The sequence below is a fragment of the Natrix helvetica genome (genome assembly GCF_964273705.1).
Source record: "Natrix helvetica genome assembly, chromosome: 3".
NCBI classification, from domain to species: Eukaryota; Metazoa; Chordata; class Lepidosauria; order Squamata; family Natricidae; genus Natrix; species Natrix helvetica.
In genome coordinates, this window is record NC_138549.1 from 47,460,688 (window position 1) to 47,482,491 (window position 21,804).

A 21,804-nucleotide genomic window follows, 5' to 3' on the forward strand; every position below is an offset into this window, starting at 1 on the left:
CGATGGTATCGAACGCCGCCGAGAGATCTAATAGGACCAGGATAGAGGAACAACCCCTATCTCTGGCCCTCCAGAGATCATCAACCAATGCGACCAAGGCCGTCTCTGTGCTGTGCCCGGGTCGGAAGCCGGACTGGCGCGGGTCTAGATAATCATTTTCCTCCAGGTGACGTGGGAACTGCTGTGCTACCACACTCTCTACAACCTTCGCTAAAAAAGGAAGGTTGGAGACTGGACGATAATTGACTAGGTCCGTTGGGTCCAGGGAAGGCTTCTTGAGCAGGGGCCTCACCACCGCCTCTTTCAAGGCGGCCGGTAGAGAACCCTCACCCAGCGAGGCGTTCACCAGGCCCAGGAGCCAGTCGCGCGTAACCTCCCAGGATGCCAGTACAAGCCAGGAGGGACACGGGTCCAATAAACATGTGGTAGGTCGCAGACGTCCACGCAACCTGTCCAAATCCTCGATGGCAACCGAGTCGAACTCCTCCCAAAGCGGTCCCTCAAGACTCGCAACGGGCGTCTCTACTGAATCACTGAAAGGGGTCCATCCCATCCGGATTTGAGCGACTTTATCCTGTAGATAATTCCCAAACTCCTCTGCTCTGCCCTGTAATGGGGCTTCCCGTGGTCTCTCAAACAAGAGGGAACGGGTCACCCGAAACAGGGCAGCAGGGCGGTTATCTGCAGACGCAATAAGAGCGGCACAATGTTGACGTTTGGCCGCTCTTAATGCCACAAGGTACGTCTTCAAATATGCTCGTACCTGTGCTCGGTCAAATTCGGAACGGGAGGATCTCCAACGACTCTCTAGGCGTCTCTTGTGGCGTTTCATCACCCTTAGCTCCTCGGTAAACCAAGGTGCCAGGGTGGTTCGTCGCCGCAAGAGAGGCCGCAAAGGCGCCACCCGGTCTAGGGCCCCGGTAGTCGCACTATTCCATGCGTCTACCAGGTCCTCCACTCGGGGGCGGGTCAGGTCCACAGTAGGTGGCCCAAGTTCCGTCTGGAACCTATCCGGTTCCATCAGGCGCTTGGGGCGGAACCATCTAATACCTTCCAGTTCCGCCTCCTCGCGGCGGGGGGTGGCACCAGGGAAGTCCAGCCGGAGAAGTGAGTGATCCGACCATGACAGGGGAATAGTGTCTAGATCCCCTATTCCCAGATCACTCGTCCACTGGCCAGAGACAAAAACAAGGTCCAGGGTGTGGCCTCCCTCGTGAGTAGGGCCCTGAATTAACTGGGTCAGGTCCATGGCTGTCATGGAAGCCATGAACTCCCGAACCCCCTCAGACGCTTCTCCCATCGACGGCAGATTAAAATCCCCCATCACTAAAAGTTTGGGGGTCTCAACCGCCACCGATGAGATCAGCTCAAGGAGTTCGGGCAGGGCCGCTGAAGTATAGCGAGGAGCCAGGTATACTATCAGCAGGCCCAACTGCCTCCCTGGGCCCCATCTCACGACGAGGGACTCACACCCGGATGTCTGCGGCACAGTGAACTCTCTCGGCTCTAAGTCTTCCCGGATAATCACTGCTACCCCACCGCCCCTTCCCTGGGCCCGAGGCTGGTGAAATGCTCGATAACCTGGAGGGCACATTTCCACAAGGGGTAGACCTCCCTCGTGGCCCAACCAGGTCTCGGTTATTCCGGCGAGGTCCGGGTCCCCCTCCAAAATTAGATCGTGGATGAGGGGGGCCTTATTGACAACGGACCTCGCATTGCATAACAGCAGTCTCAGGCCTTGGGTCTGTAGATCCTGACCACCTAGTATGCAGGGGTTGGTACAAACGACCGGGAATGACCAAAAACCCCGGTCTCCCAACCGACTACGTGCTCTTAAACTGTCCTCGCACCTGCCCCTCCCTACGACCGTTGGTATTAAAGTGCCCTGCACAGGAATGCTATCTTCCTTCTCCTCCCCCACTCCGCTCCCTCCTCCTTCGACCACACCTAGATGCCTGGCTCTACCATCCCTCCTGACCTGTTCCCCCCCCTCCTCCCACCCCCCAACCCCAGGATCCCTACAAATTCTTAAAAAATATTTTACTAAAAAACCCCTTAATTTGCGCTTCCTCCACCTCTCAGGGTTAATAAACCCATCCTCAAGGTGGGCCCTCGAAAGGGCTGAAGGCCAGACCTGCGAGAAAGGGGATTCCCGCAGCCGCAGTAATTCCGGCTTCGTGTACATAGAAATGGAATCATGGGGTACAGTTAGTTGGTAACTGGTGCTGAAGAAATAGATGTAAAATCATTTGTTTGTCGAGAAGGTTTTCCTGACCCAAGATGAAAAGGGTGAGTTGATGGGCTAGTCGCCTCCCCGGGTTTCATTCAGGAGAGTTTCAAGATGGTGTAGGAACCGGCAAAGCAGATGTTAAAACGATGTTAAAAAGCAGATATTTAAAAGATGTTTAAAAAGATGTTAAAAGCAAACGCCAAGGTCACAATCAGAATAGTATCAAGGATTCAAACCTAGGTTCTAGGTTTGCCCTTTAATTGTGTCTGCTCTGCTCTGAGAGACTTTAACCGGCTCACCCCTCCTATAGCTGCTTCGTTCAGATCTTCCTCCATCTCCCTTCTCGCCTCTCACACAACGAGGCAGTCCTCCAGGTTTATGGCCAACGCCCCGGCTAGCACGCCCACACGCCAACACGCCAGCACACCAACAGACCGACATACTTGCAATCTTTCTCATCATCTTCCTGTCTCTCCAGCCTCTCCGCGCTTCTCCCTCACGCCTCCCACACTCCGTTCTCTGTTTGGTGCCAGATGATCCGTTCCATGCTCCACGTCTGGCGCTCTCACCAGCTAGACGGGCAACCACAGCCAAACGAGACCCACTTCGTATCTCCGTTCTTCTCCGTTCCTCCGTTCCTCTCTAGCCGCCTGACACTCAGCTCAGCTCCACACTCCACACTCCACACTCAGCTCCGCGCTCCACGCTCCACGATCAGCTCCACGCTCCACGCTCCCCATCTGGTGCTCTCACTAGCCAGATGGGAAGCCACAGCCACAGCCAGCAAACCATTCCATAACTCCTTCTCCACTCCATTCCGTTCTCCTTCTCCACTCCATTCCATTCTCCATTCCATTCTCCGCCTAAGCGCTGGCGCGTTCGGCGTCCTCGGCGTCCTTCGGTGTTTCAGCTTCTCGCTAGCCAGCTGACCGCCCCAAACGCCCTGCCCGGCCCCTCCTGGCCAGGGCAGAATCGGGGGGTGGTCGTCGACAAAGCACGACCCTCAGAGTAGCATTAGGGGTCGGCAGCACCTCTCCCAGATGGAAAACCCCTCCGCAATTTTGCGGAGCTCACACGGCAGCCGCCATCTGCCTCGGAAGCTCCTCCTCCTCCCAGGTTGAAGACCACTAATGTATCTAGTTGAATACTTAGTTATTAATAATATATAGAAAAATATACATGGTGAGCCTTGAAGAATTTGTTTTTTGCCAGTACAACACCAATTTAACTTTTTTGTCAAACTAAAATTTGTAAGGGGTTTCTTTTGCTGCTGAAATTGCTCCAAATAAAAATGAATGTGGTTTTGCTGTGATGACAAAATGGTACTAATTGCTGGGGGGAAAGAAGCCATTTGTGCACTCTTGTTTTCATAAGAGGAAAACCTGGTTAATAGCTAATCTATGTAATCTGACCCTACTGGTTACAATTGTATAGAAATCTACAATTTCAACAAATGAATGAGTTTTTAATTTGCAAAATGGTCTACTTAATAAAGAAGCAGATTAAAGGATTACATTTACTTAGATGCTTTGAAGAGATTTCCATGTTCATCTCCCATTTTATTTAATTATGCAATTAATTATAATGTGAACAATACTTAATTGACTTTGGCTGCTGTGCGTGTTGCAGCTGAAATCTTTATTCCAAGAGGGAAGAGTAATTAATGTGTAGAAAGTGACCTCTTGCCCTCCAGGAACTAATTTCTGGATTTGAGAAAACATATTTGCTGTATGTAGCACTTAAAAACATGAGGTAATTATAGCCAGCAGTGCAAATGAACTATGTCCAGTAAATTGCCAAAACATAATTTATCATGTAGTCACAAAGGAAGCTTCCATATGATTTAAGAACAACCCTTACAGAGTACAAAAAGAATGGACTACCATTGGTTAAACACTGAGCCATTTCTTTAGTATCAAAAGTATGAAAACCTAAGTCGTGTCATTTAAGCTTAGTATAAGTAACTGATTCTTGATTGCTAGGTAAGGATTTTAAGATGGGATTTGGCAGCTGGAGTGACGCTGGAATGAACCAGGGGGTTGTGAAGAGTTGAACCGAACTTGGTGACTGAACAACAACAAATGAAGTGGTGACTAGTTTGATGTATGGAAACCCAAGTGAGACAGTGGCAGCTGTTGGCTGTATGATTTGACAGGAGAACCTATGAATGGGAGCCTGGCTGAACTTGTGAAAGAAACTGGATTGTATTGCTTCAGCTGGACTAGTTAGTTAGATGAGAGGGACAAAAGAAGAAAAACAGTTTTGGTTTAGAGAAAGAAATGATACTCTGGAGAAGAAGGAGCCAGAGAAGAGAAAGTTGGATAAAGAAGAAACAAAAAAGGGAGAAAAAAAGAGAACAAGGCTACAGAAGGAGAAAAATGCAGACCCTATTAGGGACTTTGGTAAATTTGGGTATGTAACCATGTGAAAATGACAGAGTAGATTAAGGAAGTGTGGGAAACATTATTTGGTGTTGATCAATGCAGGAAGCAGATCTGGTTTTGAATCCAGGCAAAAGAAATATAGAGAAGATATTGAAAGATGTCATTTTCTGGGGGAAAATGGAAGCTTGTCTGTTAGTTACTAAGTTTAATAAAGGAAAAGAAATGGGTAGTTGTGGGAGTTATATATCATTGAGACTGATATAAAGTTATATTTGGTGAAGGATGGGGTTATTATAGTTAAATGTTTGTTCTCTCAGTGGAAAGGAGAAATGGCTTCATCCCCCTCCATGCATTTTCAGTTATGAATCATGACCTTCTTAAAATCATGTATATAAGCAGCACTCATTGTCAGGCCTTTCAGGATATAGCTACAGCATGTCAAAGTTGAATATATTTTGGCAAACAGAATGGTCCACACATACTTGATCAATGCAAAAAAAAAAGGGACCCCTGCTGAAATTTGCTGGAGCTGTGTAGCATCTTGGTTCTGGGTTTTGTTTCACTATGTACTGTATTGTATATCGTTGCAATGACAATAAAACCTACTTGAGTTGACTTGAGTTGACTTGAACTGGCTACAAAGAGAGCCTGAGATATTCTGAATATATCAATAGACCAGAGTTGCTCTTTTCAAAGAACTGCATGACAGCATCAAGAGCATAGTTCAACAGGAGAACCAAGTGCTTAAGTACCTACCATGTCTGAAGGTTGAGTAAAAGTAGCTAGGGAAAAAAGTGTTAGTTTAAGAGGGATGTTTTCTGACAATTTACTAGAAAGTTATTACTGTACAGCAAAACCTGAAAAAAAAGTAGAACAGTTCTTTATTATTTTGAAGGTAGAAATTTTTGGGGAATATGCAGTATACTTGCAGCAAAGATATATGAATGTTTAGAATACTCTGAGCATAGGCCATAAGTTAGTCCAGGCATTGAAGTGCCCATTGTTGGGTAGTTTTAAATTGAAATTGTCAAAAACTGAAAACTTTTTTTGAATGATTTTGTGTGTTTTTGTGTCTGCATGCTTTACTTGGTTTTATACAATTTATAAAAAGTTGAAAGGTTATTTGAACATATTTAAATGGGAATGCCTTTTAACAAATTAAAAAATCTTTTACTGATCTTTAATACATTTAATCCATGTCTCCCTCTAGTTGTATAAATCATTCATTGATAGAGCTGAAAAGACATTATTCACTATACAGGTAGTCCTCAAGTTACAAATGTAATGGAGCCTGCCAATTTTCATTCGTAACCCAAGGATTCGTAGAAGTGAATCATGTAACTTGACCACAATCACTCCCTCTTTTTGCCCACACATTTGCTAATCAAAGGCTCATTAAGTGCACATGAGGTATCTCAAGGTGGGGAAAGCCCCCTCCTTCAGACCACCCAAAGCCTTCCCAATCCACAGATACCTCATGCAATTGCTCACCCCCCATCCTGCCACTCTGAGTCCCCACAGGCCTGGAGGCTCATTTACCTTTCAAAGATCTTGTGAGCTTTGTTCTCTCCAGCCTCTCTTGTTTCTTTGCCTGCTCCTGAGCAGTGAGAGCAGAGGAAGAGCAGGATGAGTGTGCCCTGCTCTCTGCTTCTCTGACTCACTGTCGCTGCTTTCCACTTCTAGAACAGTGGGCAGCCTTGGTGAGTTTCCTCCAAAGGCTTCCAGGCTCAGCACGAAAAAGCATTTGAATGCCAATTTCAGGTTTGGGGGCAGCAAAATCATATTTCTTCAAGCCTCCTGTTGATGTGCAAATATTTATCGCTCACAGACTGGAAGCTTCAGGCACCGATTATCTGCAAAAGCAGATGGATGCCTGAAGTTGTGTGAGACCATGGCCCCCAGAAGCTTCGAGTCTCTGTCTGGACAAAAAGTGTTTGAGTGCCAACAGAGAGCTTGGAAACAGGTCGAAATCACTCTGCTTCCAAGCGCTCCATAGACACTGAAATGGAGCTTCCAGTCTCCATCCAGGTGAAAAGTGTTTGAGTGTCAATGGGATTCTTGGAAACGGAGCAAAATTGGGGATGTGCATGAGACAATAAGTTTTAGAATTTACCCCTCCATTCATTGAGGAGGAGGGAACTCTGACAGGCCCTGTCCTGACTAAGACGGGTCTGTCATGTACGAGAGTGACAGTGAGGGAGAAGATGACCTGATGGTAAGTGGCCTCATCATCCCCATGACTGCTAGGGTCAAGGTCACTGTGGCTTCTTTGGGCAGAACAGGAATCTTAATGGCTTTATTGGACTTAGGGTGTACTAGGTGCCTAGTCAGCCCCCAGTGGTGGAGAAGCTAGGGATGAGGCCAAGGAAGTTGAAAAAACCCATAGCCTTTTCACCAGATGGCTCAATAGCAGGCAGAATGCCAGCTAACTGTCTGACTGAGTCCATCGAGTTAAAGGCAGGAACACATCTAGAATCCATTTGATTCATCATAGTCCCTGCAATGACTGAGGCTAGGATCTTAGGCTTAGCTCACAGCCAGACAAGAAACAACAGGGGGAAGGTATGGGTTGGAATGCAAGGGAGGGAATAATATAATGCAAGTGCACAGACATGTGGAGAGACATACTAGTGTTCCAAGATCACTGGCTGGGAAGTTCACCAGAGTTGTTCCCCAAACGAACTAAACATAATTGATTGGATGGAGTAAAGAGACAATGGGAGGTCCCAGGGGAAAAACGGAGGACATTTAACTATGCTGTTTGCACCTGCAACCATTAGAATTGCCTTCACTACTGCCATATCCGTATCTACTCAGTAAATTATACTCTTGAAAACAAAGAATGGCCTAGGAATTTTTATTTGCTGCATGCACTGAGTGGGATAGTTGACACAAACTCCCCTAGTTGGTTGATTTATATACAGTATTTATAAATTTTCTCTAGAAAACTTGAGGTTTAGATTTAGAAATTCTATATAAATCATGTCCTCATAATGGCTAGGAAGTTCTCTAAGATAAGAACATGGATGTTATCCCTTCATCTAAGTATATTTCTTACAGAATTATCACAGTTACTGATAACCAGAAAAGCTCTGCAGGACGTCAAAAAAGCAAATAGGATTTATTTTACTGTATCCAGTTAGGATATTTTCACAGAGAACCCTAAAAAGGATATTTGATGTTCGGTCCCATGGCAGAGTGCTAAATAAACTGAAAGTGTTTAGCAGTAAACTACAACATTTAGAAATATTAAGCATAATTTCACTGATTATCTCCTGGAATATAGGTAGTGTAAATATGTAGTTTAGAGAATAATTATAAAGGTTGAAATAAGCAGTTGGATACATTTTATAGAAATCTGTCTGCAGTTATCAATTTATTAACAGATAAGGAATTTCAATGGAATTCAGTTTCAGAAGATCAATATATCCAGAGTGGTAGAAGAAGATTACTTCATATGCATCACTTCATATGCCCACCCCTTCGCTACGGCTTATTTTTGGAGGAGGGCATATATTTAGGCCCACCCCAAAAATCAGCCTTGGCCTTATTTTCGGAACATGACACATTTTTGGGGAAACACAGTATCTCCATTTCAATTCTACACTTCTACGCAATTCTTAGAAATATCAGAATCTGTTTCACATTGCTCCATGTTCTAATCCTGATTTAATATGTTGCAAAAACCAGAACAAAATTTTTTAGTATTTTCTAAGCCTCTCCAAACTGGAACTCTCTAGTATTCCTGTGTAAGCCCTACATCTCTCATAACTAAGTTTTAAAATAATCCGAAAGGCTGCTACTCTCCAATCAACATCCTTTGAAATAGTTTTTTAAAATTTATTTTGTCAGGACTTTCCTAAGAAGATACCAAACTAGGTCAGGTGTATATAGAGAGTTGAACTAATTGATGGCTCAAAGGTGCAAAGATTCAGAAGAGTTCAATTAGCTATTGCTCTGTGTCTGTTATGTTTCAAAAAGTAAATACTGTTAATGGTAATTCCACTCCTTAAATAGGCCATTTGGCTCTATGTACTTGGAGAAAATGTGTTGTTGCTCATTCTTACAGTGACATTAATGAAGTACTATTCTCTTGTTTACCAAAGTTCTATGTGTGACCTCTAGGCAACCAAATCACATTGGCACTTGTCCCAGACCAGCTAAGCCTTTTTAGAGACAATCCCAAATAATAACTGGAGCATACAGTATATTGGTCTCTTGGTCATTGGTCATCCTTAATAATTAAGGATTGCATTAAAATGTTGTGCCATTCAGAAAATGCTATTGTTGTTAGCTGGCCAGCATGATTCAGTTTCTTGAAATGTGCCAAATAGTTCATAAAGCCTATTGTAACTAATAATATTGATTATTTAGTTATTAATGCTTATTTTTCCTCTTTTATTTTGTAAGCCTACATTTCCATTTTATTTTTTCCCCAGTAGAATGCTAGTCAATGATTGAAATAATGGGCTGACTGAATGACTGATTTGCAACATTGGAAAAATAAAACCTTTTTAATTATTTGAGCCTATACTTATTTGTTTGATATATTTAATTCTAGCTGTCCTATCAAAGCCTCTATAGTCATCTGTGAATTTATATAAAAATAGTCACAGTCTTGACTAAATTATGAATGTTTGGCAGAAAAAATCCCCAGAAAAGGAGAATTCTTTTTTATTATGCTGTTTTCTCAATCTTGAATGTTTTGTTTAGCTTTTCTCTTTTGATTGATTGATTGATTGATTGATAATGTATCGTTAAGGCATTGTCAACTTTTAGCAACCATATATACAGCTTTTCTCCATGATAATCTATTTTTAACCTGGTCATTCAGATCATTCAATGATTCACTATTGATGTACTCACTGTAACTGAGTCCATCCATGTTTTTCCTGACAATTCTCATCTTGTTTCTTCCACCTTTCCCAACATTGCAACCTTCTCCAGAACCTTCTCCTGGGTCTTCCCATAATGTATCCACAGTAAGCTTAGCTTTAACTATTTGCACAACAATTGAATGGTTGTCTATATTGAAAAGTCTTGATTGGTGCTAGGATGACTATCAATAATTCCAGATGAATATATGAATATAAGAATATATGTTGTTTTGGAGGGTATAAGGGCACAATTGGAATATATTGTATATCTAAGAAATATAAGGGAGGAAAAAAGAATCTCCAGGGGATGGGCGTGCACTGTAATATGTGTTTTTTCTTTTTCTTTTGTCTTTTTTTGTATTCAGTTGTATATACGCTGTTTGTATTATTTGTGTTAAAATAAAACATTAAAAATGTTAAAAAATAGTTCCAAATGAATGTTTATTTTAAGTATTAACATCTTAACTTAATTATCTCTGTCTCTATTATTTGTATTTTGTATTTGTATACCCCTTTGATTTTTCTACTACTATTTTCCTCTTCTTTACACACACACACACACACACACACACACACACACACACACACACACACATATATATATATATATATATATATATATATATATATACACCTTCTAACTGAAGAAGACATTGACATGTCATGCTTTATTGAAAAATTATACTATATTTCTGATCCCCTCAGTCTAAAATCTTTGGAAAGTAAAAGAAAGATTTGATTTTAGAGATTTTAGGGCATTAATTTAACAAACATCAGCTGGTATTTCTATTTCAATTTTGTAAGAATATTAGATCTGCTGTATTTGGACAAATGAAGAGTTATGCATGTACTGTAGTTCAGAGCAAGTACTAGTCTAATCATAGGGAAATCATAAGGACACTTAAATCTAAAGAGAAATGACAAATCTCATTCCATAATACAGGTTTTCTACTGAAATCTAAAGATATTTTCCTACTTTACTATACCTTTAAGTATTCTGTTTCCATCAAAATAACTTCAGGTCTAAAGGCTTTCTAATCTTTATTTATGACACCTATCTTTTTCATGTGCTGCATTTTTCATAATTTTTATTAACAATTTTAATTACACAGTAAAATAAATGTTAGCTGAACTCAGAAAAAGAAATAGTAAGAAAGAAAAAATGCAAAGAAAGAAAAAGAAAGAATGTATGTTAAAAAAAATTCTTCCAAACTTAATCACAAGTAAAGACAAATTTAATAACTCTTTGTCCCCATATAAGTTTATAAACAATTTCTTCTATCCACAATCTATCCTTTATCTATATATTATCTATCATGAACTTTTCAATCCTAGTAGCAGCAGAAAGTTTGTAAAGAGTTATCAGAGCTTTATAAATACATGTCATATTTTAACTTGGATGAAACAAATTAACACTATATTCTTTCCTTTTACCTCTAACAATCTTACATTTTAATTCATTCATATATTATAATAGGATTTGATGTTTCCAGCCTTCTGAGGTCAGCAGTCCTCCACACCTGTATTTATGATAGAATAACTTCAACTAGTTTTTATTGCTGCTCAAGGCAATGCTCAAAAATCAACTTCCCAGTGATATAATTACACAAAGTGAAATCCTGAACATTCTTATGTCTTATACAGACTCACACAATTTTAATCACATATCAGCATTAGATTTCATTTTCAAACAATAAATTATATCTACACTATATGGAATCATATTGTTCAATAGTGCCTCTGGATGGGCGCCAACTTTTCAAAGGTTGAGGGTTAACAAATTCAAACTAATATTAGGGCTGTAGGATACAAGCATTCTTTAAAACCTGAAGCTATTGACTGGAACTTATATGATCAACCAATTCTCCAGTATATTCCAATTTTCTTGTATACTTTTGATTTTAAAAGTATTTTGGTAATATCACATTTTCAATTAATGTTTAATAAGTACCTTTTTGAATAAATTCAATGTCTCTGAAGTTGTATGTGCCTGTTGTTAGCTATTTTGCCCATATGGGTTCTTTGTACAGATAGTAGTCACATAAACAGTTGGTTTGCCTGCAGCGGCAATGTTGCAATTGTGGATGTGAAGCATAAGAGAAAAGAAAAGAGAGATTGAAAAATGACCAAGTCCTACTTCATAAGTAATACAAAGGATTCATTTTCAGCCATCATGCAGAAATTGTTTGCTTGGTTATCGTTTTAATGATGTATTTTGTTATCTTTCAGAAAACTAAACATTCTGGAACAGGAAATCATATTATTGGCTTTTCCATTTGTAAAAACATTTATTTTATTGTAAAATAGGGCTAGCAAATATGGGCTATAGCAAAGTAGTTCCAAAAATGTAAATCTTTGCTGCTACCTAATTGACACAGACTTTTGCAGCCTGGATCTGGTTTCCTTATTGTAAGCAGCTATATCAGTTATAATCTCCTCTCCACACCAATAAATAAATGTTAATATATAATGCCAGTCTACACAAGTCCTTGGAATAAATCACATCACTGGATATGTCTCCTGCTTTAAATAAATTATTGCAATGAAACGACAATTGCCACATCTGCAGCATAGATCTCTGTGATGACAAATGAATTCAGCTCTCTCACTAGTGCAGAATGCTCCTTATATCATATCAGCAAAAATTAATCTGCCCAAATGTGTTGGAGTTAACTGATTGTATAGATTTGAATTATACACTAGGTGCAGATTACCCATCTGCCCTTCATGCTTTTTGAAGTCCTTTTCTGAATCTTCAATAAGAATCCTTATGAATGTCCTTGAAATATTGAACAGAATATATTTATTGGACTGGGGAATATTCACCTTCTAACCATGCTTTCTTAGAGTTTTGGCTAATCACCATAGTGTAAGTCAAACTGCACGTTTCAAAACATGAAGTGAAACATGCTCTACAGGAAATTATGTTGCAATGAAATTAAACCACAAATTAATTCAACCAATTTAACAATAAATTGTAGGATATTGGTTCTTATCAAATTAATTAACTAGGAAGATTTCATTATAGCTATTCTTAGATTCATGACTGCACAACAATTTCCATCAAACAATTCTCACCAATGTGTTCTCATTTCTTCAAAAAAAAAAATTTCCCTTCATTCACTCTTGCTTATATAACATCACCATGAGTCACGGATCTTGTATTTTCAAGATTTAGATCCTTTTGAAAGGATAGTAAGTAAATGAAGAAGATGCAGAGAAAAATCTAAGACTTTAAATATGTTTTATTACATTCTTCATGTTGTCAATTCTTTCTCCTTAAACAAAACCTTCCAACATTTTATTCCAGCAAAGTATTGATTTAATTCACCTCTTTTCAAGTGTATTTGTCAGAGTGAGCACAGTGTGACTATTTTGAGACAACCCAGGAGCAAAATACAGTAACAGAGGTTTGTCTTTCAAATAGTGGTTTACTTACAAGGAATATATACATACACCTACTAGGCAAAGTCAGGCAATTAATAATCAACTATAACATGGAAGCACACATGGAGAGACATATGTCCTCTTATATATACAACCTCTTAAAGTTGTATCAGTTAAATAACCCTGCTGACTCATTCTCATTGCATCATCATTTCAGTATTACAGCAGCTGTTCATTTATTAAATCATTACCTTAACAGTATTCATATAACATCTATTTCAGAACCTAGGATCTAAGTAAGATCTAGGATAATGGCATGTGTTCAGCTGTTCCTTGGCAGATACAGTTTTGGAAAGTGTTCCTTGAAAATAGAGAAATCTGACAACCATTGTACAAATACTATAAAATAATTATGGGGAAATGCCATAAATTAATAGCAAACTGCAGATGATACTGATTTATTCACAAATGGAATATATTTACAATACATTTTGCTTAACTAAAATTTCTTTCATAAGACACGATTGAATTCCTAAATCACAGTTAACAATAAACCTTGAAGGTCACTCTATAATGGATGCATTGTAGACAATCAAATGATGACTTAAGCAATGTGTGAACAAACATGTCTGCCTTTTTTATTTTCAAGATAGAGGATCTTAGATCAACATCTATTCATTTTATGGGCCTTTGAATAAGTTGGATAGGTAGGTTACACCAAAGCATCAGTTATGAATTTAAATCAGATCAAATATTTGTTTCAGAGCCTAAATCAAAAGTAGTCCACCATTAATTCTGAGTGCTGAATTTAAAATTTGATTCAAAAATAAATGATAGTCTTTATTTTTCCATTAATAAAATATCAGATACTTTAAATTCACTGGATAGAAATTTACAGATTTACGTACATTAGGACTGATAGATGTCATAGCTATGAAGGCTCTCGCATACTAACAATCCATGCTGAATTATAATTCTTCTTGAGACCAAAATGAATTTCATAAGAAATTTATGGTATGGCATTGTGTTCTTTTAGTTAAAATGAAAAGAATTAAACTCTTATTAGGACAGACTACAAATAGCATCTCTTTACTGATGAAAAGCTTCTGTCAACAAAACGGAATAGAGTATAATTTTAATCACAACCATTTTTTCTATAGTAATATGATACTCCCATTTTTTTGCTCAATACAGTATGGAAGTACTCTGAGGAAATTTATAAGGTACAATTGTTTGCAGGAAAAATGAGAATAGCTAATAGCATATATTTTCCATTCCACCATTCATCCATGTGGTAAAATAGTTTCATTTTTTCCTTTAAAATAACTGTCAGCCATTAAATGTTATATATAAACTCCAGGCATTGATGGGATGTAACAGACATCTCCTTACTTTTTGTCACATATAGTGACGTGAAATGAAACTTAGATATGACAGATTTTATTAATACAAATTTCATTAACAATTAGTCTTTAAATTTACATAGCTATTTTTTTCAACTAGAAAGGTTGCAAACAAACTGGGTTTGTTAAAAACAGATCATGCCAAATCAATCTTATTTCATTCTTTGACAAAGTGACTAAATTACTGTGTTTCTCAGAAAATAAGACCGACCCAAAAAATAAGTCCTAGCCTGATTTTTTTGGGTGTGGGACTAATATACACCCTACCCCAAAAATAAGTCCTAGTGAAGAGGTTGGACGTGGCAGCACAGGAGGCAGCCCTTCCCTTCCCTGGGCACCTCATGCTGGGCCGCTTAACTGCAGCCTGTGGATCAGCTGATCCAGAGGGTCAGAAGTTCTGTCTCTCTGAGTGCCTGGAGATGTTTCCAGCACACTCTTGCTAGCCTCAGCCCTGCCCACATTGCAGTTTCCCCTTCCCAAGACTCCATTTCTGAGGAAAGAAGAACACTGGGCAGTACTGGATTCCCACCCCCTTGCTCCTCTCAGCCTCAACTTTACTCCTGAAAGCCTGCGAGCCTTTTCTCTGGTTGAGCTCCACCAGAGCTTGGTTCTGGGAGAGACCCTTGGAGAACTGGAAAGGGGATGAGGGCAATGGGTGAGGCAAAGCTGAATGCTTTCCCTTTGCTTTCTCTCCCAAAAGCGTTCCTTAGGAATGACCACTTCTGCAGGAGGAGGCGCAGCCCATGCGCCTTGCTGGCCTTCTGAAGGGTACTGTAGCAACAGCTACTGGTATCCACATTTTTACTGTTATTTTGTCATGACCCATGTGGCCCAGTATGGTATTAAAAGTTAACATTTCAGAAATATTAACATTTCTGTGGAGAAAAGGACGATGTGCAGAAAAAGCTCTCCCTCCACTTCCTGCAGATCATTCTTTCAAAGAGGAGCCCTGAACAGACACACACCCAAAAATGCTCCCTCCATGGCTTCAGAGCCTCTAGTCTTGCAATTCTGTGCAGGGAAGGCAGAGGTTTGCTCCAAAGCTGCGGCAGTGCAGTGCACAAGGAGACCTCTGCATATGGTAACACATCTGAAATGTTAACTTTTAACACCACACTGGGCCATGTGGGTCAGGACAAAATAACGGTTAAAAAAATGTGGATAGCTGCTGCTACAGTACCCTTTGGAAGACCAGCGCAAGATGTGAGGGATGCGTGGCATGTCACTTGGCCTCCTGCTGCTTTTGTGGCTGCAATTGGCTGCAAAAGCAGCCACACATGCTGGAGGCAGTGGCTGGAGTGGCACCCATGAGGAAGCTGTTCTGTGGATGGAATTGCCTGCTGTGACTATCAACATTAGGTAAGGAGGGTGCGAGGCACGTGGGGCATATCACTTGATCTTCTGCTGCTTTTGTGACTGCAATCAGCTGCAAAAGTGGCAACACTTGCTGGAGGCCATGGCCTGATCAGCACCCATGAATCAGCTGTTTCATGGATGGTGGGATGGCGTGCTGCGACCCTTTGGGAACTGGCACAAGGGGCCATTTCCCCGCCCCCTGCCTCATACTGGTAAATGGGGGAAATAAGACCTCCCCAAAATAAGGCCTAGCACATATTTCGGAGGTCAAAAGAAAATAAGACCCGGTCTAATTTCCAGGAAACATGGGAGTAGACCAGTGAAATGCTGTGGACATAGAATATTTAGACTTCAGCAAAGCTTTTGACAAAGTAGACCACAACCTACTACTTGGTAAGCTAGAAAAATGTGGGATAGACAGTGTTGCCACCAGATAGATTTGTAGCTGGCTGCTAAACCATACTACCACATCCACATGGAAGGTAGAAAGCAGTGGGATACCATGATGTTCTGTCTAAGGCCCAATACACTTTAATATCTTCAAAATTATTTAGATGAGGGAATAGAAGGGGAACTCATCAAATTTGCATTAATCACTTAACAACTTATGATCTTCAATGAATGACAGCAACGGGGAGTGTTAGGGTTGTTGTTATTAAGTGATGTTGTCAGGGCAGCCTCCATCAGTAACCAAGAAAGAAACAACTCAATTCCATATTTCAGAATTAAGAGTACTTTTACTGGTTATGAGTAGATAGCAGCTAGCAAAGCAAGATCTGAGGCAAAAGCACACATAATCATAGATATCAATATGTCATCAAAGTGTTTCCTCAGGGCAGCCATAAACCTATTGTAATCTCTCAGTAGGGGGAATTAGCGTTATGCAGAGCAACCATCCAAGCAGCTGCTTTATCTTCTAATGCCATGGTAACAATTCTTACCTTGGCTTCTTCTGTAGGTAAATCCTCGACAAACTGACGCATGTAATTCCATACTTGAACTGAAAAAAATCAAAGATCTTTTGCCTCCCCACCGAATTTCATTCCAATTGGAGGAACTTTGGCCATCCGGCGTCTGCGGGGGGGCCCTCCCCCTCTTGGGATGGCTCTGGCGGCCGTTGCTACTGGGGTTGGGGCTCGTTCATCCTGATCATCACCACCATCTGCGCCCCCAGTCTCTCTTGGGCAGAACAGACCCTCAGCAGTTCTCTCCTCTGTTTCTGAGAGAAGATCTTCTCTTTCAGGACCACTCTCACGTAAACATCACCTCTCCCAGCCTCTTCGAAGAGTTTCATGGCCTGAGATATCATAAGGTTCTTCTCCTCGACCTCCTGCCACGCAGTGGCTAGACGCCTCTGTCTCCTTGTGGTGACCCCAAACGGAGTTTCCTCGGGATCATACTTCTGCCCCACTCCCAATGTCCATCTGGGGTGAACGGATTGTTCTTCCAAGTGTAATCCAGCCATTCACTCCATTTCCAGAGGGCAAGAGGATGCAGTTGCTCCCATGTCTTCCTCCTGGTCGCTGCCTGGGTGGGACATTCTTTTGAAGTTTGGGATTTTACTGCACTCCCCTCGGAAGGTGTTAACTCCGGGTTGAATGCGAAACTGAGATCTTGCTTAATGTCAGGGTAGCCTCCATCAGTAACCACGAAATAAACCACTCAACTCCATATTTCAGAATTAAGAGTACTTTTACTGATTATGAGTAGATAGCAACTAGCAAAGCAAGATCTGAGGCAAAAGCACGCGTAATCATAGATATCAATATGTGACCCAACTCCTTCCCCCTAGTAACCCCATCCCCCAATCCAATCCGCACACCCCACAGGTGTCATGTGGGCTGCAGCTTCAAAACCCATCATCAGGTTGGTATGCCGGATGGTTGGCTTTGACGGCAATTTCACTATGTGCAGCATGTGCAGTAGATGGTGAGAAAACCGCTCCCTTCTTCATTCACTCCTGTGCTTAAGCTTCCCCTCCCAAATACCATGTTATCTCCCCCCTCCCCGTTTCAATGGCAGCCGAAAGCAAGCAGCAAAGCAGAGGCTGACAGATGTGGTCATGTGATTTCACACTTTATAAATGTATCACTTAGTGTTAGAAATTCTGATCCCTATTAACTGACTTGTTAACTGAGGACTACCTGTATATTTGAGCATCTGACATTCTTCTAAATAATATCCTTCCAGTCCTTTGAAGAGCCCTATCATATTTTCCTTTAGTCATTTTTATTCTTCAAGTCAATTTTACATAACCTCTCCTAACACTCTCTTCAGGAGATCGATTTATACATTTCTGAACATCCTCACTGGTATTTTTTAAGTTTGTTCTACTTTCTTTTAGTCTTTCTTAAAATGTACTTCCCAAGATTGGAAATAATACTAATGTGGGCTCTGACCAATGTGGGCTCTGAGCAACACATACAGTAAAGTAGAACTTGATATTGCATGTTATGATTCTGTTGGCTTTCCCTCTAACAAATGGCTATTTTCGTGACTATATCACATAGTTCCATCATAATGGGTTTGCAATCAACTTAATCAACCAATAGATTTTTGTCACAAGCCAAGCATTCTTCATTCCATACCTGCATATTTGATTTCTAATGTTTCTAATCCCTGAGCTTTTGTGAAAATTAAATCATAATAATTAACAAAATGCTTTAAATATTTAAGAAGATATAAGGGGTAAGCTATAGATTTATAACTTTTGATAATTAAATTTATTTAATTGAATTAACATTTAAATGAAAATTAAATTCATTATATTTATGGGGGGGAAATCCTCTTTTATACATACAATTTTGAAAAATGGCATGCAGTTATATGCTACAAGCTCACAATGTATACATCCGTGACAATAAAGATCTATCAAATATATCTGTTGGATGTTGATCTTGAGGAAGTGTGAAAATAAGAACATTTCTAGAGCACTGGAACATATTCAGAGTCCAGAAAACTGTGATTCATGAAAAATGCCCTGTCCATTCTGTTGAAGGTGTTTTTTTCATACTTTATGGCAAGATTAGGTCATCCGGAGCCTTCCAAGCAGCTTGGACTTCAATTCCCACTATTTTTAGCCAGTATGCCAGCTGGATAGCATGGGAACTGTATTCTAATACATCTTGAAGATAGACAGATGGCTACTCTTGTTTAATGATGCCTGCTAGACTGAAAGCCAATTAGATGCTGCAAAAAGCGCATCTGCTATATGAAGCATGGATCTTTTTTTTTAGCATGTCTACATTTTAAATGTATCCAAATTACTTTAGTGTTGTGCCTGACTATATCAGTCATTGTAAGCCATTTGATAAACCAAACTGGAAAACGTATCTTCAATAAAGCGCTTTTGGAAAATCAGAGAGTTCTTAATGGTAATTGATGTGCAGCATACTAGCAATAACACTCCTCTGGCAGTGACTGGGTAGTGACATTCTTTCATTTGGTGCTTCTCAGTCTAGTTGATGCTTTATCTCATGCCTGTCTCTGAATCATGAATTAAGTTCCATTGATCTTGACAAATTTGCAACACAATCAATGTAAATAGAAAGTGTCATTTTACTTTCCCCCTTCCCCTGCCCCCTGGTATCCAGCTAATTAATTTGCATGTACGCTTCCAAGACAGGCAGGCAGACCTACCAATCTTATTTATGGTTAAAGACCACACAATACAAATGTCAATACAAAAACTGCAGAGTTGGATAGTGCATAAAAATCCACAAGGATGATGGATGGAGATAGAGATAGATGATGGATGATATATGAGACATATGAGAGAGACAGAGAGAGTCAGAAAGAGATCAGCAGACAATTTTTATTGATTGGTAAATACTGTACATACATCAATACAAAAACTGCCGAATTTGATTACATAGAATAAGCAATAGGATTACAATTTTAAACAAAGGAAAACAATAGCAATTTAGTAAAATCTACAACTTTTCTTGAAATTACCCTTGGCTTGTCAACTAAAAGGGAAGGAATAAAGGTGTTTTCTGAAAAATACACAGTGGTAAGAACAGAAATTCCTGCTTGGTCAGTATTAAGGATCCCTCAGGTCTCCTTTTGTGTCTATACATTAGTGAGTATGAAGGTTACCAAGATCTTCATATTCTACTAAGGTTCTACCTTAATCGATGTTTTACTGTTATCTCCCAGGCTCCACAAATTCTTACTGAAAAGAGCAGCCAAGTGGCAAATTGAATTCTGGTTGTTATTGGGGAAGCAAATACTAGGTCCTTTCTACTGGTAAAAACACTTCAATTTATCAATGTAGCTGCGGGGGTATAAGAAAGGTATGACCATTCAAAGTTACAGTAATGAATGTTAATTATGCGTGGTCCTGGAAGTTTTGGTCATTCCAGCATCACAACAGCACCACTACAGTCATACGATCAAAATTGGGGTGCTTGGCAGTCCGCTTATACCACAGGGACTCTAATTCACACACCCTCTTCTCTCTCCCATCTTTGTCCTTCGGGCTGCCCTACACAACAGCACTCCTCAGTGGCAGCACTGACGCTGAAGTAGAAGCCCAGGGCTGTCAGCAATTTCCTTGCTGCCAGCACTGAGGTGTACCACCTCAAATCCCATGCCACAGCCAGCCATCCCAGTGCCATTGTTCAAAGCTGTCAAACATCCTGTGCACCAGACCCTGCCACACCCAGTTGACCTTTGTCATCTTGATCACATTGTTACAGTGGTGGGTTGCAGGTGGTACACCCCAGCACGGGCATACCGGAGCCTGCCCGGAGCACTGTGTACATTCGGTACAGTGCTCCAGAGGGCCCATTTGCCTGCCCACGCTCCTTACCTGTCTTTAAACCCTTCAGCGCTTCCGCATGTGTGAATGGCACGTACAGCACCTGTGCGATGCTCCACCGTGCAGCTGGAACGTCACAGAGGCTTGCGGAGGTGTCGCTGCGCAAGGCTATGCATGCCCTTTTTTTGATAAAAATGGGCCCGTTTTTGTGAAGAATGGGCTGGGTTTTGCTCATTTTTGCCCCCCGCCAGGAGCACTCTACAAGCCTCCTAAAGGCTATTCATGCCCTTTTTTGAAAAATAAAAGGGTTGATTTTCACAAAAAATGGGCCGTTTTTGGGAGGTTTGCAGAATGCAAAAACTTTTTTTTTAATTTGCCTCTCCAAAATCTTGGTGCGTCTTATACTCCGGTGTGTCTTATATACTGAAAAATACGGTAAATGGTAGTGATCCCAAGTTTGGAGCTCATAGGAATGCATATAAAAAGCTTAATTCTTCTGTATATTCTATCCATCAGTTAAAATGTCTTTTTTGTTAAGACATCTTAAGCAAATATCTCATGCAAAGAAAGAAAAATAAAAGTAGATTCGCCCAAAGACCCTGACTGAAAAAATCATAATAGAAGGTATGAGTCATTCTGAAGTTAAATGCTTCTAAAATTTTGACTAGAAGTATGCCCATAATCATGAATCCTGAAGTCTGTGCAATTTCAGATTTATTCCAATGTAGACTATTAATGTAATATAATGAACAGCAGATTAATAGTGCAATCTAATATATCAGTCTTCTATAAATGAATTCAATAAATCCAATATTTCTGGAGGATACCAGACTGGATTAAATAAGTAGATGACTATTCAGAGCAAGATCTGTTGTATTCAGTGTGACTTATTTCCTAGCAAATGTGTTTCAGAATACAGTATGTATGCACTTTTAGTAGCTATTGTTTATAATATTTAATGACATTTACTTTTCTGCAATTATAGAAAAGGTCAAGCCAAAAATTCTATGAAGGAAATACTAGAGCTTTGATTTAAATTGACAAAGAAGCTGGGATCATATCTCTTCTACTAACCAAAGTTACTCATAAACATATTCATATGATTGATGGATGTTGTTTCTTCTTGATCAATAATCACTTCATCCTTATGTTGAGTTAAAATCAGATTAGCATCATAGTAATAATAAATTAATAAAAATTAATACAGTAGAGTTATAATTATAATACTCAAAATTATAACTTTGAATAATTTTATATGGTAAAAAGAGAATACGATGGCAGAGGATAATATGGTTAGTGTCGTCAATGCAAATGAACATGAATGTGGGCAAATTCCAGGAGACAGTGGACAAAAGGAGGGGCTGGAATGCTATCGTCCATGGGGTCACAAAGAATCAAACATGAC